Source organism: Athene cunicularia, assembly GCF_003259725.1.
Source record: "Athene cunicularia isolate RWA chromosome 15 unlocalized genomic scaffold, athCun1 chr15_part1, whole genome shotgun sequence".
Taxonomy (NCBI): domain Eukaryota; kingdom Metazoa; phylum Chordata; class Aves; order Strigiformes; family Strigidae; genus Athene; species Athene cunicularia.
The window spans coordinates 13426165-13437351 of NW_020799121.1; positions in this window are offsets into that span (position 1 = coordinate 13426165).

An 11187-nucleotide genomic window follows, 5' to 3' on the forward strand; every position below is an offset into this window, starting at 1 on the left:
GAGGAAAAAGCTGTGTTATGTCTCACATCTGCACAGTAGAAGTACTGAGGATTGATATGAAAAGAGATTGACCACGTATGTATTAATTCCTGCACAGTTTTTCACTTTTGCTTTTGTTTGAACTCCTTTGTCTGTCTTACCCACTGAGGAGTCTAAATAATACCTTTCTTTTTCTAAAAAGGTTGGTAACACTTCCTCTCCTAATTTAAGTGGTCTGATTCCCTCAGTGTCACCAAAGTATGCTTAAGCAAGCAAAACACATGATGCCTATACTCTACAGAGAATTACAGATGATGCACGTGTGTCTTCAGTGAATTGGTGCTAAACTTTTAAAGAATCCCATGTAACTGAATCCACCTCACTCAGTCAAATCCAACATATTTCACTCAGTAAGGGAGTGGCTAGATAAAATATAAATTAAACTGAGATTGTCTGGTGGCTCTTTCTGACCTCAAATTCTATTTAGTATATTGTAGATGGTCCCCACCCCAAATACAAGTTCTGGAGAACTTGTGCATCATCTGGTATGGTTGTTAGGCTTGTTTTGATGCTGCCTGTTAGCAGGAGGGGTGAAAGTCCAGGAGCAGACTAGAATTGAAGGAATTAATGAGTACTAGGAACAGAGACAAGTGCATGCTTCATCTTGACAGTCTGATCTTTGCACAGAACCAAAGGATTATTAATTAATACCATTTGACCTGATTGGCATGTTCTTCCATGCTTTTCTAGACTCCTCGGGAAGCCTTTCTTGAAGGGAGACTTACTAGAATGTTCCCACCTGTGCCTTAGGTCTTGGTGTCCTGTATGCATTTATCTTACGTCATACGTTCTTCCTCCTAATACAGTGCTGTGTGGAAAATTCAGTGAATTGATAAAGTGGGGGCTTCCCTGGGTTTTAAGAGGGTTTTATCTGTGTGGCATTACTGCGTCTCTTTGAAACTGAGGTGGTGAAAAATGGTGTGTATGTATGGAAAAAATTGCGTCTTTCCTGCTGACTTCACCGTCCTCCACTCCCGTGTACACAAGCACATGTGCACACATGTACATACTGTTGTACCCAAAGTTCGACAGGAACCCACTAAATATGCAAATGCTTAAATCCCTAAATCTGAAATGGCTTGAAAAGACAAAGGGCTGTCAAACTGCATTGAAAAACAGCATCCCTTTGTATCTTCAGGTTGTTTTACATTCCCTTGAGAGTGTGTGTGTGTATGGTAGAGGTGACAGGGGCAGGTGAATTTTGTTTTGTTTGCTTTTGAAGCCCCAAACTCCTGAAAAACAGTTTGAGAGCAGTAGAGGGAAGCTCATAGGAAAAACACTCAGTAAGATAATGCTTTTGTAGCACAAATTATTTAAAAGCTATTTCACTTTCTGTGTTTCTGGAGTGGATAATTCTTGATATTGCCAACTAGAAGATACTGCGGAAAATAGAACGGGTTGTTAATTATTTTGGCCTTTTTCTTTCTTTCTTTCTTTCTTGTTTTGGCTCTTTTCCACCTTTCTTGCATGGAAAAACACCCCAAATCAAAAGGCTGATGATAGGTGCTTTAGGGATTCGGTCATACTGATCTTGGAGGACTATGGACATCTGTTGATGACTTCTAGGAGGTTTTTTGATTAAGTGAGATGACAGGAGTTTTCCTGTTACTCTTCTGCAATTTATACACTTGAGTTTCAGAGGAGATAATTTGTTTTGGTTTGTTTTCTGTTATAGAGCCCCAGTATTGTTCCTGCAACATCAGTTAAGGCCTCAAGTTTCCTTTTGTTTCATTCTTGGTTGGATTTCATGCTCATTTACTGTGTTAGAGCAGAAGTGGTAGTACTGAATTGTAGCTTGATCCGTCAAACTTGATTCAGTTACATAGAAACACATCTTAGGTATGTAATGGAATGACTTTCTAGCCATTGTGTGAACTGCTCTTATATCTGAACTTTTCCAACATGAACAGGGGTTTGAATCAAAAGAAAAGCCTTTTAATTAACAATACAATGAATGAATTGCTCTTTTTCTTCTTCTAACCTTGTATTTAAATGTGTTTTAAGTGAATGGAGTTCATTCTTGTTTAAAAAAAAAAAGAAAAAAAAAAAAAAGCTTGGAGGTATGAGGACTTCAGGTTGTGCTCTTGCTTTGCCTAGGTTTCCTGTTCTGTTGCATGACACAACTTCTGTTGTGCTGTTGATATGTAGCACTTTTCAGTAGGTCTGTTAAATTGTGCAATGCATTTTTTTTATATTTACAACCAAAACAATAAAGGTTATTTTTTGGAAGAAAACTGGTTGTAATGCCTTTATTTTTCTAACTGGATGTGGGGAAATGGTAAGTGGAATTGTTTTCTGGAGCAGGACCAGCACCTGCCATCCTTGTTGCAACTCTGAAAGGTGGCAAGGGCTCGTTTCCCTATTAGCACTGCTGAAGTTGCCCTTTCAGGGTCTGTGTGCTTGGCTTTCCCATGGAGAGGTTTATATCCTCTCTTGAGCTTCTGAAGCTTGGACTCCTTTTAAGACACTCGGTGCCCCTTGGGCCCTTCTTGACTGAAAGAATCAACTCACTCTGAGCTTACTTGGAGCTTACAAGTGATTTCTTTTTCTCATGCATTGGACAGGGGGCTGAATTTGCTCTGTGCTGGGTTGCTCCCTATCTCACTAGAGTAAATGTTAGCCAGATTAGCAAAAGTTGAAAATGACCCTCTGTGGTCAGCTCTGCTCCCCTTCGCTGAAGCAGCTTAGAGACTGGGAATGAACAGGTGGGGTAACAAGTACCATCTCCACAAGTCCAGGTGCCTGCAGAGCGTACAGCTAAATAAACGGTGAGCCTGCTCTTTCACATTTTGCATAACATAATTTTCCAAATGGGTCGACATTCTGATGTGTTTCTAAAGTGATCAGACCCTTACTGTTGTTAATCACATTAAGCATGACAGTGAGAACGTGCTCTTTTGACAAAACTAAGCAGACAAACATCTGTTTATTTCTGCACTTACTTCTAACAGGCTGGTAATTCAAAGGTAGCTCTGGTATTTCTCCAAGAGAGGTAAAACTCTTAAGCCTGTAGGAGCTGCATCAATGCCTTGATAGTTTTATTTTCTTATTACAGGCTTGGATTTGGGGCTCTTGGCTGACCTGGACAGTGGACTTCACAGAGCAGCGTTGAGACTGGATAACACAGTATTCCCATGGAACTGATGTCAGTGTTTAGGCATTGAGCTGCTTGTTTGTTTGAAAAATGGAACAAATATCCTTTCATCTTTGCCTTTAATTGACTGATTTTTGTTTTTCCCCAGTAGGACACATCAGCTCTCTGCTTCTGTTGTCACCTCATTGGTATATTGGATTTCCTTGCCTAGTGGAAGCAGCGCTGGGTGACTGAGGCTCTAGTTGAAGTGAAAGGTAATAGATGAGTGAAAAGAGGGATTTTATTTTAAGATCATTGCACGAGAGTTGATGCTGGTTACTCTCATCTTTGTGATTGGTGGCTTTGGCTTAATATAGCTTAAGAGAACTTCTGATGAGTCAGGCCTGTGGTTCCAGGAGAAGGTTATAGCAGTTTTCTTACTCTGTTTGCATTTGATTTTTTAAATATCTCTAGCTTAATCTCACATAAAGCATTTTGGTAGAAGGCAGTGTTTCTTCACTGCTACTTAAACAACGATAAACCGACACTTCAGCCTGATTTCACTCTTGACCAAGCATATAAATGCCAGTGTTACTGCAATGATACTATCAAACCTCTCTGGGAGGAACAGTGCTATTTGAACAGCGATAAACCAACACTTCAGCCTGACTTCACTCTCGACCAAGCATACAAATGCCAGTGTTACTGCAGTGATGCTATCAAACTTCCCTGGGAGGAAGCTGTGGCTGGAGAGCACTGTTTCTTTACTACTGATTTTGTGGTGATTTCAGTGAGGCTGGTATAGCTGTAGCTGATATGCCGAAAGACAGTTACTGAATTGGCTTTTTTTGGTGGCTGATTCTGCTAATCCTTGAACAGTGCTTAACAGTGGACCTACATTTCCGCTATGGATATTATGCCAAGTGAAATCACTGCTGCAAGGGAATTGGCACTTCAATGGGCAAACAGCTTAGGGCTCTTTTTATATGTAAAAGAATGGAAAGCAATGCTCACTGGATTTTTAAATTATTTTTTTTCACCTCGGGAGGTCTCCTATGCCTGTTCTCATCGGTGAGGACTTTCTCCTCCTGAGCATGCACCTTGTCAGGAGGTGGGCAGACAATGAATAGTTGGGCGTTGGGGGAGTTCCCTCTGTGCAAACACAGAAGAGTCTCTGTTGTCATCCAGAGAGATGTTTGACATGGTTTTATCTCGAAACAAGGTGTGTATCACAAACCCTAACACCTTTCCATCACAAAATGGAAACAAACTGATAAAAGATTAGACTCGTCACGTCCCTAAGTCCTGCTGCTGCCTGCCCTTTTGACACTTCTTACAAAGCCCATCTGTGGCTCCTCCATCTCAACTGTAACTCCCTCATAGGCCTTGAGAGCCAACAGCTTCATTTTCAATCAGGATAAATGGGAAACTGCTTGTCAAGAAAGCTTTGTTGGTGACCACCTCATTCTCACAGCAGAGATGCACCATGTGGTGCAGGTGTATCCCGCAATTTCCAGCTCTCCAGAGCTGAGGAAGATTTATCTGAGCCCTGACAATACTGACAAAGCTACAGATCTGCAGTTCTCACACTGTTCCTCTTGGGAATGACTTGTCTGAGCCTTTCTCTCTGTGAATGCTCAGGTCATCTTCTGAGAATCTCTGGGTTTCAGGATGAGCTTTTGAGCGCTCTGCCTCGGGGATGGGCAGCAGAGATCATAAGAATCTCTTGCAGAGGAAGCCACACAAACCACTTCTGCGTTAGAGCAAGTGTTGGCTCTCAAGACTTCTCTTTACTGTGCAGACCAAGCTCAGTCGTCCAACATGTGATTCTAACCTGTTCAATATCCCTCCCTTTCCTGAACCTGCCCCGTCTCAGAGAAGTGAGAAGAGCTTTTCAAAGAAGCCACCTCTACATCTGCCCAAGGTCAGCAGGGAACCAGCTGTATCAGGGTAGGCAAAAGGACACAGAGATAGACCTGAGCAGCCACACATCCACGGGTTGCCTACAGAACCTGTCTGACAAGGTTGGTGGCTGTTTGGTGTGTAGGAGCTGGCAGAAATGAGCATAATGCAGATTTCAGAGGTGCTTTAGGGATACAGTTGTGTCATTTTGTGCATCAGACTATCTGCTATCAGTGTTTCTGACTCGCTTACCCAGGCATGCACTTACACTCACTCTGACTCCTCAGTGAGGTGCTGGTCATCGCTTCCTGACCTCAGCCCTTTGAAGTTCGATGTTCTGGTACCAGCCAGCCTATCTGCCTTGCTGCATCCCAAACGCTTGTGGCAAAGCACTATTCTCTTTCAAGCACGTGTGAGGAGAGCAGCGGCTCGCCGCAGTTTTGTATAAGCCTATGTCTCCCTTCCCTACTTCGAGCGTGCATCCCGTGTGCGTGGGCTCAGACTCTTGAGGTGAGCTGAGTCTGCAGGGCTGGCAGTACTGCTCTCTGCCCCCATGGGGAAGAACAGCTTCTCTTTTTCAGGTTGCTCTTCCCATGACGTGAACTGGGACAGACCGTCTGACTCACTTTAACATCTTATTTGAACTTCTGAGGAAATCTGTTTCCCTTTCCAAGGAAAACACTTTCATTTAGCTATTTACACATTCAGAGGGTGAAAGGAAAGATGTGCATGAGAGAGAAAACCGCAGGGAGTGGCCCTGTCTAATCCTCTGGTTCAGCAAGGTTTAAATGGTTTGTGTCAACCATTGGAAATGGTGATGTCTGAGCCCTCAGGATGTAAATGTATTCCTGCTTGTAGTGGTTTGCTGACCTTACCTGGTAAGGTCAGCAGATGTTGCTTCTGCCTTGGGGATAAGCACACCCCCAGTCAGTGATCCTTGCCATTCACTCTTCTTTCTCTATTAAAAATTAAGGATACGAGGTTGGAATTGCAGCTTTTGGACCCTGGAAAAATTGGTAGACCTGGAGCTAAGCAGAGTAATTAGAGTACCCCAGCCACCAGTGTGTGTCTGCTCCACACAGGGGTTTAGCACTGAGACTTCCAGCACCAGCAGTTGACTTTCTGATGCAGAAAACATGAGGAAATACCCACCTTTGGGCTCACTGTGCTTGCAGAAAGCTCACGCAGGTCAGAGAGGTGGTTTATTAAAATGTTCTTTGAATTCAGAGAGCTGTACTACTTGTGTTAACATCAGACCAGGGTACCAGTCTCAGATCTGTCTGCATCTGTGTGACATCTCCATAGTGGTGTCTGAAACTGGTACCATTTGGGAGGGATTCTTCTCCTGGCTCCAGCAAGGAGCTTGGTCCCTCTGTTCCTCTTGGGAAACTAGAATGCTTTTCTAGGATCCCACAGACTGGTGCTTTTTGGGGACAGGCAGTGACTCAGCTGATGTTAAGAAATCACTCTTCCTGGAGAAGTCTGTGCAGAACAGGGCCGCTTCTCCAGCAACGGGAGGAGGAAGAGCCGTGTCAGCACTAATGGCACCTTCTTGAGGAACCACCACAGCAGAGGGTGACTTGGGCACTGAGGTATTTTGCACAGAGAGGATTTGAGGTGAGGATGGAGGCAATGAACTGGTACTAAAATCCCTCGCTCCAGCTCCTCCTGGGTTTTTCACAGCCTTATGGGGAAGGAGCACTGGTGCCACTGGGATGCTGGAGCTCAATCCAGCTGCAATTCCGTGGGCGTTCAGAGCACAAATCTGAGTATTTGAGCAAAGTCAACCCTGCACAGGGCTGTGTGCTGGTAGGGACCACCATCAATGAACGCAGGAATGGCAGCAGAAAGAGGAGTGATCTTTACTGGTGTTTTAAGTCAAATTATTTTTTTTATATAGATAATATTAATTTGGGGAACTGATTTTTTAAATAGATAATGTTAATCTGGGAACTGATTCTAATGCTTAGATTGGCTTGACTTTTGTATGGTAATTTAGACTAAAATAATTTTTTTATTATTATTATTAACCTTCCTATTATTTGGGATAATCAGGAGTTGATGAAATAAAGGTGAGACAAGTATGACAAGTCCTCTTGCTCCTAGACCGGTTGAGTGTCTTTACTCTGTTACCAGCTCCGGGAGTGGAAATTAGCTCAGCCACGTTTTGGTGCGGTGATTGTGTCTGAGCTAACCCAGCATGTTTCCAGCGAAGCTGGTGCTGGCTGTGAACCATGAAAACTCGTAAATTTAAACCAGACTCTGGAGCTGTGTTGCAGAAGCCACAATTATTTAGCCTTCAGAAGCAGGGGCTGATTAGAAAACAAATTACCTACTGGTGGATCCAAATGAGAAACCAGAAGAAACAAAACTGCTTTGTGCCTATGAATAAAAAAGCGTGGGAAAGGAGAATATGTGCTGTTATCTTTAACATAACGGCCAGAAACAAATAATTCAATTTGCTGTTTAATAAAACACTATGTTTTCAGTGCAAAAAATATTGTAAAAAAGAATTACATCGTAAAAAGAGAATCCAGCAATATTAGTTTTATTTAATCTTATTTTAGTTAAATTCCAGGTTCTATCCAAATAGAATGACAGAAAATGAGTAAAACCATTCACCTACTAAGTAGCAAATATATCGTTCATCCCTTTCAGTATTAAAATATAAAAATTAAAAATCTGAATAAATATATATATAAACTATATAACTGCTTAAATAAATTTGTAAAAATAGATTTATAAATTCATAAATACACTGAACTAGCAGAGAGAGAAGTACAAAATCAGCCTACTGACAATCAACTTATTAAAAATAATTTTAAGATAAACGTATAACTGCCATTAAAACTACCAAAATTACATTTTCCTCTTTGCTTATTTATGTCATGATTGGTTGGTTAAGTCACCCTGACTTACATTACTCCATCTATTTTATATGCTGTTGCAAATAAGACAGTATAAATAGTTTTATAATAAATACAGTCAATAACTTAAGACATTCATCCTTTAAAAATTAAATTAAACTCCATTATATAGTTATAATATGTAGAATATAGCAAGTACATTATCAGTGTTCCTGGCATCAGACTGATCACCTAACTACTGATAGGTCACATTTAGCCAAATCTCTAGTATCTTAAAGTTATTTTTTCATTCTGGCATATTACATTTCTGCTGACGAGTACACTTTTGTTGTATTTTGCATAAATTGTTCATATTTCTGTAAAACCTGCCAGATGTACATCTTCTTCTCTGCCATTCTCATCCTCTGGACCTGGCTCTGATCTGTCTGCAGGAAGTTCGTGTTCTTGCAGGTGTAAAATGCAGCTCGTTCCCTCAGTGTTACAGCTAGCTGATTGATATTTGCATCGACAAACCGAGTTAAATTCCTACCACAGATTAGCTCTATATCGCTTCTCACGTTTTGCAAAATGCTGTAAAAAGTGTGGAAAATGCAGCAGTCGGCGTCAAAAGCTGGGCATTCGGGTATTTTCTTCACCATGGCTTTGGCTTGGGAGTTAGCAGTTAGCCACCGTGCAGTTTTGGGTGTTACAGAGCTACACGCGTTCTGGAGGGGTGGAAGAGGAGAGAGAAATTATTCATCTTTTGTTTCACACTTTTCGTATTTGAATGTAGGCACATACACACCTATCTCAGTCTGTGTATGCCTGGGGGGTTTTGTTACTGTTCAATAGCTGTATTAACACCTACACCCCTTTTATCAAGTAGGTATTGCACATTATCTGTGGCTGTGATTGCACAGTACTTTCTATCTTAATATCGTGCTTGGCTTTGTTTTCAGCTTTTCTAAGTCTTTTTTCTTTCCCCCCCCCCCCCTCTCCCATATGGGCAAAATTTACTCATGCAAGAGATTTGCTTTGGCCTGAGTGTATTTTCATCTGTTCCAGCAGAGATGGTTTTGATTTCAAGAATGAATTCAGAAGAAATGTTTACATTGATTTTTATCAATGTACTCTTGGGAACCTGTTCCCAGGAATTGTCTGAAGCATTGACACTTGGGTTCACTGCACATTTTTCCATCTCCATGGAAAGGATGGGTGAGCAGGATTTTTGGCAGAAGTGCTCCTGAGTGCTCTAGTACTAGGATCAGACCAAAGAAGGCGGCCATTCTCTCCATGTTTCCAGTGATCTGACTACTTTCCTCCAAAATGATGCTTGCTTCAACTCCAGCATGACTCAGGAGACCGAGAAGGAACAATGATTCAGTCTGGAAGGTCACAGCTAGCAGTTAGCTGAGGCAAAGCTGCCCAAGCTTTCCTTAGCTGTCCTAGACATCGCTCCAGCTCTGCCCTAAAATAATGTAATGTAATGTTTTCCTTCTTGTATGGAATACCGAGAAGAGATATTTTAGGTTCTAACCCAAATATATCTTTTCTAATGGTCTTCCTGCTGTTTTATAATAATTCAAGAGATTCTCCACAGATACAGTAAACACAAAATTGTACACTTACGTAGTTTTTAAACAAGGCAGTCGCTTGCTTTTCTATCACTGATGCCAAGGGCTTTATACTGGTAGTAAAATGCTTCTGTCTTTGTCCTGTAGTAGATTTGCTTTCTTCTGAGGTAGCTGTTGGTGCCAAGGAGCCCAAAGAAATCAGTGAACAGAAGAGGAAGATTGCAAACCTGTTGATCTCTGCATTCAAATGCAGAGGGAAAAGAAAAAAAAAAATACAATGATTAGTCTCGAGCCTCTACATAATTTTTGCAAAACTTCCTGGTTTTATGCAGCATGCTAAATTCTAAAGCGTGTAGACGTTAAGTGCCTGATCTAGTGATGAACATCAACCAATGCAACCTTACAGCGCGTGGCAAGGGTAAGTCCCACCCACCTGCTCGGCGTTTCATGGTGGGCTCGGAGAGCAGCTGGCTTGGCCGCGAGCTGGATAGCGGTGTTCAAGCTGCTTGTTGCCTGGAGTGCTGGAGATGTGGACAGCCAAGCTGCATTTAAGTACCGTGGAGTTTTGCGTCAGTGGCTCCTCCATGGTTTTTTTTTGCGGGTGATGGTTTGGGGTTTTTTTCTTTTTTGAAAGATTACATCAAAAGTTGGTTCAAATGCGTCTGCACTGATTGAGATCTAGGTGCAGTTTCAAACTGACACAGATGGTGACCTGTATCATCTATTTGACTAGGAGTTCAGGACCCTTGGCTTAGCCATCCCATCTAAATCCTCAGGTTCTCCAAAATGTCGATTTTAGAACATAAACTCTGTTGTTTTTTTAAAAAACATGGTTGGGGCACGCAAGCACATATTGGTGCCCAAGGCCAGTAACCTTCTCCTGCAGGGTCAGTGTAAGAGTGGGCTAATGTGGGGAGTGAAAAAGCCATGAGGGGCTTGTGTGCAGGGCAGATCCGGCCTCCAGGTCAATATAAATCCCTTTGCTGGATGTCTGTAAGACCCTGTCCCTGGGGTGTGACCACCTCACATAACCCAGCAGAGGGTGTCCAGGATCCCACCTCCCCATCTCCGTCACCCGTCTGACTCCCCTTGAGGCTATTTTCTGTTTCCAGTAACTCAATTCTCGTGCACACCAAACCAGAGAAAAATCATTCTGAGGAATTAAAAGTATGAAGCTGTGATCAGAAGAGAACCTGCGAACTTATCGATAGTTTAGGACAGAAAGGAGGGTAGAGGAAACCCCTGTGAACATACTTCTGTGAAAATGCAAAGTGACACAAACGCACTTGTGCTTTCCACCTCTATAATAAAAGATGTGCCTGAAAGGTATTCATAGACTAAAAGGTGAACGTTTGTCAAGTCGCCCGAAAACTGTCACAGAACGATGGCTTGGTGTCAAAATAATCAGTTCTCTTTTCCACGTGAAAAAATCTATCTGAAAATAAAAAGCTTGGTGTGTGCATGAACTCCTCCGGAACGCCTGGGACTGGTACAAGGACTCTTCTCTGGGCTCAGCTGCTTCCCAGTGCTTGACACGGGAACAGATGTTTCCCCTGTACCGTGTTGCACTCGGGTCCCCCCAGCCTGTAACTTCAGATCTCAGTTGTTTGCCTGAAGCCACAATAATGGAGATTCATAAACTGAAAGTGGTTCTGCCGCGTGGCAGCCCTGGACAGCCAAGCGGAGGGATGCAGCCATCCCACAGGGATGCATTTCGTCTTGCACGACCCATATTCCCAGGTGCAAAATAATG